This window comes from Pleurodeles waltl, chromosome 2_2, assembly GCF_031143425.1.
Source record: "Pleurodeles waltl isolate 20211129_DDA chromosome 2_2, aPleWal1.hap1.20221129, whole genome shotgun sequence".
Taxonomy (NCBI): Eukaryota; Metazoa; Chordata; class Amphibia; order Caudata; family Salamandridae; genus Pleurodeles; species Pleurodeles waltl.
The window spans coordinates 1,006,888,679-1,006,903,751 of NC_090439.1; the positions used below are offsets into that span (position 1 = coordinate 1,006,888,679).

Here is a 15,073-nt window from a genome sequence, read left to right on the forward strand (position 1 = left end):
CCAGGTAGGGATAGGTGGATGGAGGAATAGGGGAGGGTTCAGAGGATGGCAAGAAATTAATATTGGGCCTGAAAAGTCCAACGCAACCCGTTGAGACTTATTGACCTTAACAGTCACATTAACAATAGAAATTCCACTCCTGCTTAAGAGTAGCCTAAACCATATACAAATTTGCAGAACATGCATCACTGGCATGCATACCCCATTAACCAGAAATAGTTGTCTAACCCTTTCAACTTGGTTGCCATGTATTTCACATCTGTGTTTTTTTTATCTATAATAACTTGTTTTACATAGCACTTCATACTATACTTATACTGTTTCTAAGTACTGCAAATAATAATTGTTTTTATTACCAAATTTAATTCTAGTCAATTTAACAACCTCAGAAGGATGAAGCGCTGAGTCTGTATTACCAGGGTTCAAACTTGACCTTCAGATCACTGCAGATATCCAAGGTGAGCATTAACTCGTTGAGAATTATTGTCAGTTGTTTGTTGTCTCTTACTCCCTTTTGAATTTACCTCCACTTTTAACATTTTCCCCACCGTTATTGTCTTGTCTTCTATTTTGTTTCTGACCACATGCTTTATTTGCAAAGACACATCCTTCAGATAATGTACCTGTTTCTACTTGTAAAACACTCTTTTATTTCTGGGTCTATATCTCTATACAAAACAAATAAATACACACACACACCATACACACATACTCTCTCTCTCTCTGTGTTGAGGCTGTATCCATATTCTTTTTCAGTATTATCCTGGATTTCATGTAGCCTCATGTAGGCTTGAATCATACAAGTTGGAGGGGGTTGAAGGCTGTCTGCTTGGGGATGTAGTGGTCGGTGGCCAGCGATCAAGTGGAATCCTGTTCCATGTTGGGATCTAATTATTTTTGTTGAAGTGATTGATGATATAAATTTTGTCAACAGATTGTGGGGTTTGTGGGATGATATAAGCAGTGCTTGACAACTGAGAAAAGTGATTTGCTTGTGTTGATGGCAAGCTGGTAGAAGGCTGTTTTGGATCTGGAGATGAGGGGTCTGTGGCAGGGTGGAGAGACCTATCTAGAGGGCTGTGTGGACCTCCACATAAAATGCACATTCTCAAATCATATCTTCGCATTACATGCCCATTTTCAATTCATAGATCCAGTCATACTGAACACCTACATTCAATGCCCCCATTTGACATGTAGATTCCCTATAAGGGATACCATAAAACATGGCATCAAAACGTAAACAGTGAGGGTGATACATGCTTTGTCAGGAACCTCTAGAGCCTTGCAGTACTCTGAGGTGGTGTCCCTTTCACACCGTCTCCATGCATCGATGTCTAGCTTTCCTGGTTCCTAATTTGATGGTGAGTCCTCCTCCACATCTGCCAGAAAAAGGCAATTGTGGTGTTTACCCATATTACTGATAATTAGGAGCTGTCTCTCATCCATCTGCCTTACAAAAACGTGGTAGGCCCCAAGCACCCTTTTGGGCAAACGTGGAGCATGGATGTCTGATTCTGGAGTAGAATGAGGAGTTCGATTGGGAAGCTCAGAGATGCTGAATCTACCTTGGGAATTCCATGCTTTAATCTGCTATCAGGTGAAACAAACACATCTTTCTCTCTTGAGCTTAAAATCCACTCGGCTTATTTCTGTGATTTACAGATTCACCTCTCTCTGTTAAATCCACATCCCACCCCACCTGGAGTTACCAGTATTGGAGGTACCAGTATCTCTGGTTAGGGCGGACTTCTCCTTGGAAGGTGGAATTACCAGGGAATTCTCACCTAGAGTGAAATTTGCCAAACTGTATGTTATCATAAAATAAATGTATGTATGTTGTGAAGGGGGATACGTATTTATATGCAGTATATATGTGGACGTGTATAATATGCTATTTACTGTCAATGTGTGGATGGGGTTTGATTCACGAGAGAGGAAGCCTCAAGTGAATCATGGAGCCCCCCCACCCAATCCCTCGACGGTAATACATATTAAACTGCATGTATGGTTTATGCCTTCTGTTTTCAATATAGATAAAAGTATTCGAATAATTAGTACATAATGGATTAAATTGGGGTACATTTGTGCTTTGAGATCAAATCACAGGGACTAGGCCTTGGGAAATATGTCCCTGTTTGTTTTCTCCTGTAAAGTGACTCTTGAATGTAATTTGAGACACTAAGCAGTACTTTCTTAAATCATTATGGCTGTACTGTGTTAATACTATGGAATTTGACGTTTGCCCAGTTGTAAGAAATGTCTGAATCTGTGTTTTTCAGTGCAAACATGACATAAATAAATGAATAAATAAATGCAAAACGAGTACGTTTGTAGCGTAGTTGTGTGTTGCCATTGAGGGATTCCTAATTGCCACCCGAACCACAAAACGCTACTCTAGGTCCAACTACACGTTTCCTGTTGTGTATTTTTTATATTATTTATTTATTTTGGTGCAGTTATGAATTATACAAGTTTTCCCAATAAGGAAATGTCCACTGAAAGCAGTATGTGATGAGTGCTAATTAATCAAGCATTGGCAAAGTTAATTGGTCTTAGCCTGATCAAGCGGGGAAGAGGGAAATGAAGAGCACACTTGGAGAGAGAGAGATTAAGACTAGAGAAATTAGGAGCCAGCAAGGAAGCATGCACTCTAATGGAGTGCTGAAAGTAAAATAAAAAAGAGTACAGAACTGAGATAGACAACAAAGCCATTCAATCATGAGCAAAAGGCTAACAGAGAGATGTGGAATTCCTATCACCTGGGACATATTGTTTGGGGTCAAGGGCAACAAGTTTTCATGTTTATTTTGTCCTTGGGACAAGTAGGTCCTTTGGCTGCTAGTTTATAGAAAAGGGAACTGTCTGCAGTTGAGGTAATATGTGTGTCTGTAAGTCAGAGCTGTTTGAAATTGTATTTATGGTTCATTAATGAAAAGCCTTCATTATTAGGGTGAATGCTGTAAATAAACGTTTTAAGGTCACACTGCACTACTGACAGTGGTTCCATCAAAATAAAAAATGTACACGCATTTTAAAAGCTTAACAATATGAGGCTAAGTATAATGCTCCCAGAATGCTCTCTGATTAGTTGCAAATGTTTGCAGAAGCTTGTAAGCAAGAGTGATGATTCTTTGCTTTCAAAATGAAATGCTCAGAAAAAAATGCAAGTAGTAAAAAAAGTTTCGCTACTATGAAATTTTTAGGTGCTATTTCTATGACGGATCAATTAGTAAAATGTGTTGATGTGTGCTAGTATTTATAAAAAAATATTCTTAATTGAAATTCAGCATAGCCATTTTCAACAAGATTACGAGAAGCATGAAAATAAACAAGCACTGGCAAAGCCAACCTATCTGACATTTTATTTTTGTGAGTCTTTGTTTTCGTCAGTGCGTGTCTTTTTTTGACATGGCTTTTGTAACACTTTATTGTTGTGGAAGCTGCGAGGCCCTCACCAATGTAATAATAACTGCCAAAAAGGAAAAATAACGTTTTTGGTCTCAAAAAGCACACATTGCCACCAGTTGCATAACAAAGGCCCTGCAGCTCCCCTCCTGGGGGGCTCCTCAGCACAGCACCTGCCCTGAGTGAGTCTGGAGATGGGGGACCTCGGTGTTCTTTGCGGGGAGCCCCTTCCAGTTTCGTTAAGCCACTGATTGCCACAGTAGTTCCTGGAACTGAACAAAACTACTTTGTGTGCCAATATGCTCCTTGTGGAAGAGCAGAATGCGATCACTCACAGTAAAGCCAGCCGATAGAGAGAGAAATAGAAGTTTAATAAAAACAAAATGTCTTTGTTAACGCCAGACCAAATTAGGGACCCAGTTCTTTAAGAAAGTCACAAAAGTGCACCCATGGTATATGTCTTTGAATTAGTGGCTTTCATGCATTCACAAGAACTTACAGAAGTAGACAAGGAAATCGTACTCCTAGAAAATATTTGTGAACTGTATTTTAGCACAAGCAAATATGCATGTGTATATTTTCTTATGTGAAAATCTATGAGCATTTACAAGTTCACTTTCCCTCCAACCACTTTTTTTCCAACCCTGGAAGAACTTCTACTTCTGCCATTGTCAGGAGTAAATTCCCAAACTTTCTCATTATGTGAAAAGATTAGAGAAGAGGTGGTGAAAATCCTTAAAACATGCAAGTTAGTAGTTTTGCAAAATCAAAGGCATCCCAGCCCTGGAATTATTGCTTACTGCTTCCTCCTGCCCCAGTACATAGATCTGCTGAAAGGTGGCAAAATAAGGAAATTGCTATAGTAGGGATTGAAATTGCAAGTATTCATGCCTTACTATAGTAGTAGCCCTGGCATAATCAGAGAGGCTATTATCGGAGCTCTTAAATAATGAGATTGCTGCCATAATTTGTTGCCGCACTACATGGCACCAAAGGGACAAATAATTTTTTTTACAGGACAAGTAGATTTAAGAAGCAACCCATTCCATGGACAAGTCGATATTTTATTAAATTCCACATCCCTGGCTGACACAAAGTCCACTAAGTATACTGGAAACAATAGGCCTACCTACAGTCAGCTAACTGTCTGTAGCTGAAACTGAATAAAGGGCACTGGTGAAGGGAGGAGTTTTGGGCTGTATGAATTCATATGCTTAAAAACTAATTAGCTGAAGGGGTAATCAGATTGAGGCTATGCCTCCCATTGTGTGAAATCTGCATTTCGCAATAAATATGTTGTCTGTTAAATAACAATGTATCCCTGAGAAGTATAGGTTTTGAAATTGATGTTTTTTTGTAATAAAACCTTCATCCCTCATATACACACGTAACTTTCTATAAAGCAGAAGTATTTTATATTTGTGTTAAAAAAATATCAAATTAAAATGTTCACAATATTTAGTTTTAGTACGCAAATTAACCCTAGTGTGCTTTGCAAATTTTCTCTACTCCTAATTATGGCTGCCTCAATCCAGTGGCACCTTCCTCAGTGCTGCCTTGGCCTACGAGGCAGAATGTAGGACCCTTCCAGGAAATGGTAGACTCTGCCAGCATGAAGGTATCATTTTCTTCATAATTTGGCAGCATGTTGTGAGAAGCAAAAGCAAATGCCAGAGAAGATGAAGCAATGTCTGACTATTCTGCTCGCGTGGTTACGCATCTTTTATGTGGCTGGCTGTGGGCAGTAACTGAGCAATGTGCTCTTAATAAAAGTACTACCTTGGGAGGAAGTGTAGATTCTGGGGCATCTTTCAGTTAAACCACAAAGATGAAAGAAAGGAACTAGTGAATGGCATTTTGGGGATCCAGACAGACTTTTTAAGGGCCTTTACCTGTTCTATGAGCAATGGCTGTAATGCACTAGGAGTAAAGAATGAGCACAGGCCTCAGTGGACCACATTCACAAATTTCTTCCAGGAGTAGTTGTGACTTGCATCTATATCATCAGGACTAAGTCAAGAATAAGACAAGAGGAAGGAACACCTACTCACAGGAAACTTTTTGTAACTCGGGACTAGTATGTCACTATGGTGTTTACCTACAACTACTCTCTCTGCCACCAGATGCACATCACTTGCTGTATTTCACCCAGCTGTGTGAAAAATGCCTGGTGTCAAGGTGAGTAAATTCTCCTGTATGTTAGCATCTCTGGTTTCCCTAAACCAGAGGTCTTCAAACTTGTTGATGCCGGGACCCCCTCTCTAAGATTTCTAGGTGGAAGGACCCACTCTTGACAAAAATTTCTAGAACCGGTACACCTCATCCTCGTCAATAATAAATGTCCCCATTTCCCACAGCAAATCATTTTTACGGTGAGGAAGTAATATTTGTATTAAACAGTGTTTAGCAAACCAAAGGTCAGTGAGTGTGGGTGTGTGGCCAAAGGTGTAGCTAAAAACAAAGGTCCTCATTTATGAGGATTTGGCGTAGGACAGTGTCACAAGTCTTCTTGCTACACTACCCTACGCCAATACAAAAAGGCAGGAAAGGACCGCATTTATGAAATACAGTGCTGGTCTGTCCTTTCCCCCTGCGCTGGGGCACAAATTGGTTCCTAGCACCAATGTTGCCAGGATTGTTTTTGTGCAGGAAGGGGCACCTTGCTGCGCAAAAACAATCCAGAGAGGCATTGTACCTCTTTCTATATATATGGCAGATAGCAACACACATGAAAAGAGGAAAAACAAGGAGAAATTAAAACATTTCTCCTCATTGTGCCTGCTCTGGAGAGGCGTAAGGTTTTGGCACTGCTCCAGTTTACATGATTTTGTAAATCTGGGGCAGTGTCAAAACCCACCACAACACCCATGGAACCTCTCCTTGACCGCAAAGCAAGGCAATGCAGTGGCTTGTGCTGCCTTGCCCTAGTCCATATCTATGAGCCCATTCGGCTTTGCGTCACCTCATATATATTACTGAGAGGCTTGTGCCGCTGGAACGTCAAAAAAGTAATGCTCCAGCAGCACAAGCCTCTAATAAATAAACCCAAAAATATTCTAAGTTGTTTTTTAAGTCTTTCACCGTCAGGTAGCTACATATAAAATAACAGCCAGCTTAAATGAAAAATAAATAAAAGAAAGTTGTTACTCATTGAGAAATGTACTGTAGTGCTTTAGGAAACCTCTATTAGTTAATGTACCGCAGTGATCTGTGTGTAACAGGAGAGGGACAGGATTAAATCTTGGTTGGTGCAGTTAAGAATAGTGACATGTATTTTTTGTGCCAGGAGGTCACAGCCTGTGACAGAAAGCATTATGAATATGTAAGGCATTATTTTAAGCTTGTGTTACACGCAGTATAAGGTAGGCCAATACAAAAAGGTTTAAGATAAAACTGTGCTTCCAAAATGTAGATTTAAGTAATACCAGAGCATATGCAATACCTATTTATTTTTTAATAGCTGTCCCTTCAACACCTCCAGGTGAAGTAAGTGCTTTGTAACTACAATTAAAAGCACACACACTTCCTAACTCTTTGCACTACCCCTAAAAAAGAATCAATGTTTGTCATCAAAAAGCGTTGAGTGATTTGACTAGCTCTCAAGCATCCTTTACAGTTGCAGATTACCCTTTACATTTGCACATAAGTTTGTAGAGCACATTTGCATTTCATTGAGGAAGCAGACGCCCTGGTGTGAAGGCCTCCTTAGCTGTCTGTGCACCCTGGTTTGAAGGTCACAGCACAGGAGACTCAATAAATCAAAGTTCACCTGAAGCATTTTAACAATCAGCTGGGGGAATACTCGACCCCCTTAACAGGACTCCATGGCCTCCCTGGGGGTCGTGACCTCCAGAATGAAGAACTCTGTCCTAAACGGAAGGGATCAAAAAGATGGGGGATAAAACCTGGCATACCTATGCAAGCAACTCATTGGCCTCACAATTCCAGTGGCTAGCTGTTTTTGATTAAATTTACTTTGCCAAAAAGTACTTAAATATAGAACCAACCCTGGAAAGCAGTGAAACGAGCTGGAGGTCAATGCATATATGAAACAAATATATATATATATATATATATAAATGCTCTTTGTCTCTTTTATGTGGATAATTACGCCATACGTTGGAGATATAGACATGTAACAGTGAGACTTGATAAGCCTCCTGCTTCAAAGAAGCTGCAACACCAATAATTGTCGGACAATATAAAGGTCACAGATTTAGGAAGCATTAAGGATAAGTTGACTTACGGGCTATTTGTTAAATTATCAATTCTTGCATTTTTATGCGTATCCAAGCATCCACGCTTTACTGAACTTCCTCCGTGTCAATGGTATCACTTTCGGGACCGAGTTCATCCGGGTTAAAAGTCTTTACTTCCCATGGCTCTGCAGATAGCTCTCCACTACCTTTAGTAAACCCCACCAGTGTCATGTCACTCAATTCACTCACGTGGTTGTTCATCACGAGGAGGTAATATCTGCATCTTATTTCTAAAATATCACAGGATATTGCGAACCATGCTTGCGCATGTGAAAGAGGATTGCCTTTAGCTGTGGGGCCCCCAGTAAACAAAATGGCACCGCACATTACTCTGTGACACGGGCTTTCTGGATTAACTCATCCGACCTCCCGGGAGCTCTGATATCAAAAGCCAAAGGACTACCTCGGGTTGTAGGTATTTATCACAAAAATTCATACAGTGCTAACTAGGGGTGAACGTAGGTGACCGAGTGCTTTACAAGGATTAGCAGCAGGTGGCATGGGGTGGCTCGGGCATATGGAATGTGCTATACAAAAGAGGCGAGTTATAATCCGAGCTCCCACGGTAGTGAAGATGTGTACCTTGAGAAAGGAATGTTATTACGAATAACGTGACCTCCGGCTACAGATAGCTGGCTCAAGAGAGAACCGTTTCAATGGGCATTGCCAAAGATCATTGTTCAGGCGATAAATACACTGGAACATTAGTTCCTGGAGTTCCTTCTTTAAGAAGTGAAAGTCTGTGGTCTGTGTGAGGTGGAATGTTTAACATTAAGGTGCTTTTTTTTTTAACTGCAAAGCGCTCCTAAGGGGGATGGAGACATCTGAAGGTATGAACCAAACTTGGCATTTGGTTTAATGCATCATGCCCCTCCAGTAAACCTCCCCTCCCCACCACTTGCCTGGAAGGTGAAGAACATTAGATTGCACGCTTTGCCTTATCTACATTGTCAAGGAAGTTTTATGACAAAAACGAAAACTTACAGGAAATGGCAACTACTAAATATACTTTGGACAGCCTCCACACCCCGGTCCTCCACGTTACCCCTCCCTGCAAAGTGCCGTGAGGCCTCACAGATCGTGCAAGCTGCGCTTCACAAATGCCAAATTAATAGATGAGCACATTTCTGTCAGATAGGGCATCTGTCTTTCTTGCATCTTCAGCCACTGTCCTGTTATACACACCACATGATGGAAACTGATCGTGTATAGCGCATGCAGACTGTGCATGCACGAGCCCCCTTACTCCCTCCACTGCCTGACACGATTGTGGGTTCCACCTTCATTGCATTTACTTTCTGGAAAATGTTTGACACATGAACGACTGATGCGGCATTGCAGTGTGTAAGATTAAATGATTTTGCCTAAAAAGAATAGCAACCTTTCCTTTAGTGAAAGTCCACAGTGAGGGAAAGGCTACCCAGGGGGTTGTCTCAATTGATTCTTGCACAATCCTTTTGATTGAGATGTCTCCTCGAGGAAATGCGCACTTCACAATACACAATTCACACTTCACACACTCCATTGAGCGCATCAGGCGTATTAGCTACTCCTCTCACATATGTCTCCATGGTTGAGGCCTATTACAAGGAGAGGTCTAACACACAGAACATTACTAGGCATGCACTTCAACGGTAACACGTATTACAGAGGTAATTTTGAAATTTTTCTTATTTTACATATTTGCAATAGGAGTCACTACAATGCACGTAAGTATATTTAGGGGATAATAAGGAACTTTAGTGTTCAGGGATGGATAGTTGTCATGGATGGTAAGGGAGTTTTAAGGTTCAGGGATGGGTAGGTTTTGGGGTGATAAAGGTTTCCAGGGCTCTGGGTGGGGTAGCTTTTAGGGGTGGTAAGGAGTTTTTTTATGGCTCAGGTCTCAGTAGATTTGATGGGATGTGAGGTGTTTTTATGGTTCAATGATGGGTATTTATTAGGGTAGGTAAGGAGTTTTTATGGATCTGTGAAGGGTAGTTTTCAGGATTCAGGAATGGAAAGGAGTTTTTAGGGTTCAGAAATGGGTAGTATTTAAGGGAGTGGTATGGGTTTTTTAAGGTTCAGGCATGGGTAGTGTTATAGGGTATTGTGTATTTTTAAATCTAAAGATTTGTGATGTTTTGGGAGGTAAGTGGTTTCTATATATAGATATACACTGGAAAAAAACAAAAGTTAAAGTGAAATTATAGTTATTTGTTGAAATGAGATCAAAACTAAGGTTTAGAAACCAGGAAAACACTGAATTTGACATGATGGAGTTTATTGAGGTGTCTATAACTTGCATACCTGCCATGCACTGTTTATGACCACACATATTACATCACCCATGGCATGATAAATTACATCATTGATGACTTCACCAATGACATCTCAAATGACAACTTTGATGACATCACTCAAAACAACATAGTCTTATACAGCATAGAATTACTTAGAGTGAACGTGCGCATACATAGCATGGAAGTAGCGTAAGAACTAGAGGCAAGCGTGGTTGTGCATGTTGAATGTTACATAATGTGGTGTTTACAAATCACTGGAGTTTGGGTGCAAGTAGGTACTCCATGTTAAACAAAGTAAAGGCTGAGAATATGTGATGTGCGTTGAAGAGATATGTTTCAAAGTAGGTTGTGGCTTAAAGCCGAAGCCGGTTCTAAAAAAATATTGTGATAAAGGCCAAAGCTTCAGTTACCAATAGATTTTCCACCAGTGGGTATTTGAGTAGGTGCCCGTCTTAAATGGTTCTAATTCAGTGCTGTAGACAAATTCAATTTAACAAGATCATTTATAAGATGTGTATTTTTGTTTCAGAACTTCACTGAAGACTTTGAGGATTTGCAGGTTGTTGAATAATGTAGAATGAAAGGGTGTTCCTCTTAGAGGTGGTTTATCTCATGCTGGGTTTGTATGGTGGGAGCAGCTGAGGCATAGCAGTGATTTGCTCCACTGAAAGGCACACTCAAGAGAGGGGCAGCAGTGGCAGACACATGACTTGCACAGCAGAGCGGTACATTCATGGAAAGGGCAGCAGTGGCAAGGTCTCCATCAAGTCTTCATAAAAATAAACTTCTCAAGAAGATTAAACTTTGACTGTATCATATGAGGAGTTTACAAAATTAAAATAATTTCAGGTGATGTACATGTTTCACAGAAAATACTCACAAAGAAGCTATATCCAGTCGATGTCTGTGAGGTACTCCCCTGTTCACCCTTTGAGGACCCTACAGAGCTTATTCCTTGGCTATCTGCACCCAGTCCATTGCTTTGAATTGCTCCTTTTCCACTTCCTGTAAGACCCTATTTACGATTTTATCCTGTTGATCTATGTCCAGTCTATGTCTGTGGTTTACTCATCTGTCACTTCTGAATCCATCATATAGGACAATTCCCCCTAGTGACCAAATACTCAAATTTCACTTGCACAGTTAAAAGTCAGTGGCTGTATGTGTTGATATTAGTACTAAGTCTCCTACGTGTGTCATTTTCCACATTTGTTACTCTTTCCTTTGCAGATTCTGCAGGTTTTCATGTTGCAGTAGTCCACATGTGCTTGCTCACTGGCCTCAGGGCTTCCTGTAACCAGTGCGCTTCAGTGAGTTGTGTCTCTGTCATTCTTGGCTGGACTCTACAGAGTATCTACCATGGCCTGAATCAGAGCACTGCAATGGCTCCCTGCCTATGGGTGATTTCACTGTCACTGCTGGGTGGAATCTATTGATCACTTGACTTGGCTGGCTGTACAAGTAAATTGCTTTGCGTCACTGCTCTACTGCTCCTTTATGGACTCCGTAGAGCATTTACTTCGACTACATGACTCCTGGAGAGCCAGGTGTAATATCATAAGTGGTCGAATTTGTAGTACCTTCTGCAGTCAGAGATGACCCTGCTTCCGCAGGGAAATAGCAACTTTGCTAAACTCAAGCCAACTCACATCCGGTAGTTGTTTATATCATAACTTAGGAACACCTGCACTTAATCTTTATTGTTATGCTCAGACTATGCAGATTCTGCTTCAATGTATGTTACTAATATACCAAAATCTACTGAATCCTTTAGTATTAAACATACTAGTTTTTTTGGTGTTGATTTCAAAGAGTTTCCAAAGTAAAACGAGTCCAGCAGACTTATAATTTGCTTAATAGTTTCTGAGATGGGCAGTCCCCTGCATGGATCAGAAGAACTACGCTCCTTTACCTTGTGCCTTTTAGGTCTTGCCAGAAGACAGCGTATCTCTCTTTCTTGCTGAAGTAATTTTGTCTAGAGTGCAGTTGATATAATGTGCTCTACGTCAGCCACTTGCTCATGATTAAATGGCCGCTAGTGTGGGAATACACGTGTCCTCATGCCCGGTGGCATCTTCAAATGTTTTTTACAGAACTGTGAAAACCTCATTGCAAAATGTACATGTGTCATGAAGCAACGTGGCATTCCTGCTAGCATTTTTTGTTTTTTTTTGCCAAGAAACACTCAAAAATGACCATCTATGCATTCGAAAATGGCCACCTATCCACGCACATGCATTGACGTCTATCTTCAAATTCTTTTAACGAAGCACGCAAGCAAGCATCAAGAAAGCAATATGTCTGCCTTTGCATATTAAAGACAATACCTATTCACTTTTCTTGTTTTAATCAATCCTGATTTTTCTCTGCATTGATCTCAGCAATCATGTGAGCCCGCTGATGGTGCCCCTGTTTACTGCACTGAGACCAATGAGTTAGGATTTAAGGCTAAGGAGGTGGCAGAGTGTGCCCTTCTTTAAGGGGTGCCCTCCTTACGAAGGCTAAAAGACTGGCGTTGGTGGTAGCGTAATTAGTGTGAGGTGACGGGCCATTTTACCTGTATCCTTCCGAGGGAGTTGACTAATGGCCTAACTGGCAGAAAGGTCCTCTCCTCGCCAATGTTGGCTCCTTTACCTGTATGGACGTGTATGGGGGCTCATGTGCAAGTCTGTGTATGCCTGTGGTTGAGTGTGAGGTTTGTGTTCAAGTGCCTTCAAAATTGTGGCTGGCACTGTGCAAGTAAGCACAGCGTCTATCTGGACGTGGTAGCCTGCATATTCCAATTTCCTTCCTCTACGCTCTGAAAATGTTGTCCCTGTTGGTGTTGAACATCCCAGGATACCAGTGGTAAAAACCTTCAAAGTTCACTGTTGGTGCCCAGTAATCTCTTTCTGCACATGGCCTCTAGGACACGGGCCTGACAGTAGTGTAACTTCCTGCATAGTTTATATGTTTACATCATGCCCTCACTCTACCATGGATTAGTAGTAGCAACAACTTGTAAGCCATCCACTTCCATCATAGCCTCGATGACTGGGGTTTTAGTCTGAACTCCTGAGATGTAACATTTCCTTTCTTGATCTCCTTCCTCAAGCATCTGTGATTGTTGGGTTATGTGCCTGTTTTTGAAATTAGTATATTTAATTACTATCTTAACTCCAAGCTTGGGGTCCGAATTAGAAGTGGCTGGGTAGGAACGAGAAAGCCTCCTCTTTTTGAAAGCCGTGATAAATGCTATGTGGCAAGTTTGTCTGCCACTTGACAATCCTCTCATTGAATTACCTCTAGCATAGAGATGTTAAGGCAGAGGCAGTTCCACCAGTGGATCTTCCAGCAGCAAAGAATCTTCCAATGAAGGGTTCACCACGCACTGAGGAAAATGTGCAAGATGTTTAGGACAAAGAGTAGACGTTTGCAGGCAGTTTCCCTGTGCCTGCAACAAAGTATGTGTGATGGTGATGCTCCTTTGTCACATCTTTTGTTTCATCTCTTGCAGCTTCAACAAATGTGGAACCTGATTACCAGGATATGGATGCAGACAACAGAGAACCCCGTGGAGGAGCAGCGGAGGTCTATGATGGTGCCGTTCTGCACGATGTGCATGTCCCACAGTGAGCCAAGCGGTTCTACTACAAACAACCACGAATGACTCTTGTGGACTCCAGAGACCTATTTGCCATGCCTTTGATGAACTCCCTTTCTCATAGTATATACCTTCTATTTGTATCTTGAATAAACAGTGACTTGGGGAAAGATGTGGAGGTGAGAAGAAGAAAACAAGAACGAACAATAAATGTTGAGGCGTGGACCCAGCGCCCATACAGGGTTTAGAAGAGAGATATCACCCATACATAATATACTGGAACTCAAAAATATAGCAAATAAATTGTGTTTCAAAAACATCCGTATTTGATATTGTGCATTGACCTGGCTGCTCCCTTTCACAAAGTCACTGGAACAAAATTCTTGACAAAGTTGGGCAAATTATTTTTCTCTTCTGAACTACTATTGTGATACAGCTTATGCACACAGCAAATCGGACATGAATCCATGCAGACAGAACCGACAACTTCACTGAAAAGATTGCATGTCCCAGAGGGGTGAAACTGAAATGTGTTCTCGTCATTTTAGTTTACATCTCTATAGCTCATTTGCAAACACTCCAATTATCTTTGCCTAGAACTGGCCAGGATTGCGTTCCTGCATTTTACTATGCTGAGGACATGCTCATGTACTCGATGGTCCAGCTGTAATGGGCATTGACTATTGTGCAATGAACATCATTCAGATTAGCACCCAGGTCCTGGTACTTGGTAACTCTTGATAGTCAAAAAATGCAAAGTCCATGATAGCACTCTATAAGTTTTAGACAGGTACTGTTATTTAGTTATTATACTGGTGGGAAGTCCCCATGTTGCAGCAAACAAATATGCTATTATAATGCTAGCCACCAGATTGAACAAAGATACCCTCTTGTATGGTGCCTCATCATTTGTGTCATTCCATAGAGCGTAAAACACCAAAGATGCTCACGCCCAGATTTATACTACCCCTTATTATTTCTAGACAATGCAACCAGTCTAGTTCAAGCTGAGGCTAAGAAGCTGGGAAGAGCCGTCTCATTGCGGACACTCATATGGAGTCCAGTCCACATCAGCAAATTAAATTAGAGCTCGGCCTCGGATCAGCAGTACTAAGGCAGTAATCCTTTTTATGGATACACTGTATGCCAGGAATGATGCAATCCTGGGTTAGCTACTTAAAAGCTGGCAAATTGAGAATCCCGATTGATTATGGACATGTGATAACAAAATAGCATCTGTTGAAAAAATTACGCATTTTAAATGTCCTAACTTCATTCATTCTAGGGAACAGTTTTAGTTGACAACCAAGCAAATTGCGCAGCAAAAGGCAGAGAATGTGAACACCCAACCGTTATAGCTAGGTGAAATGTTCAGTAAAAGCGTAATGTTTTAAACTCTAAAAACCACTGAGATTCACCAGTTATAGGTATCTCCAGTAACTATAACTCGTGCCCTAAGGTAAATATAACTCACACCCCTGCCATGCACTGCTGATAACCCCACATATTACATCACTCCTGGCATCTTCTATGACATCATT

General features: G+C 41.0%; 1 long non-coding RNA gene across 2 annotated transcripts in view; it reads left to right on the forward strand.

Annotated features, from left to right (window-relative positions):
* The window catches only part of LOC138282822 (uncharacterized), a 351,482-nt gene extending 337,633 nt beyond the window's left edge, over positions 1-13,849 (forward strand). For both annotated transcript variants that reach the window (XR_011201005.1, XR_011201004.1), the window contains 2 exons: positions 372-458; positions 13,446-13,849. This is a non-coding gene — a long non-coding RNA (uncharacterized lncRNA). The remainder of the gene's footprint in view (positions 1-371; positions 459-13,445) is intronic.
* The last annotated feature ends 1,224 nt before the right edge of the window (positions 13,850-15,073 follow it).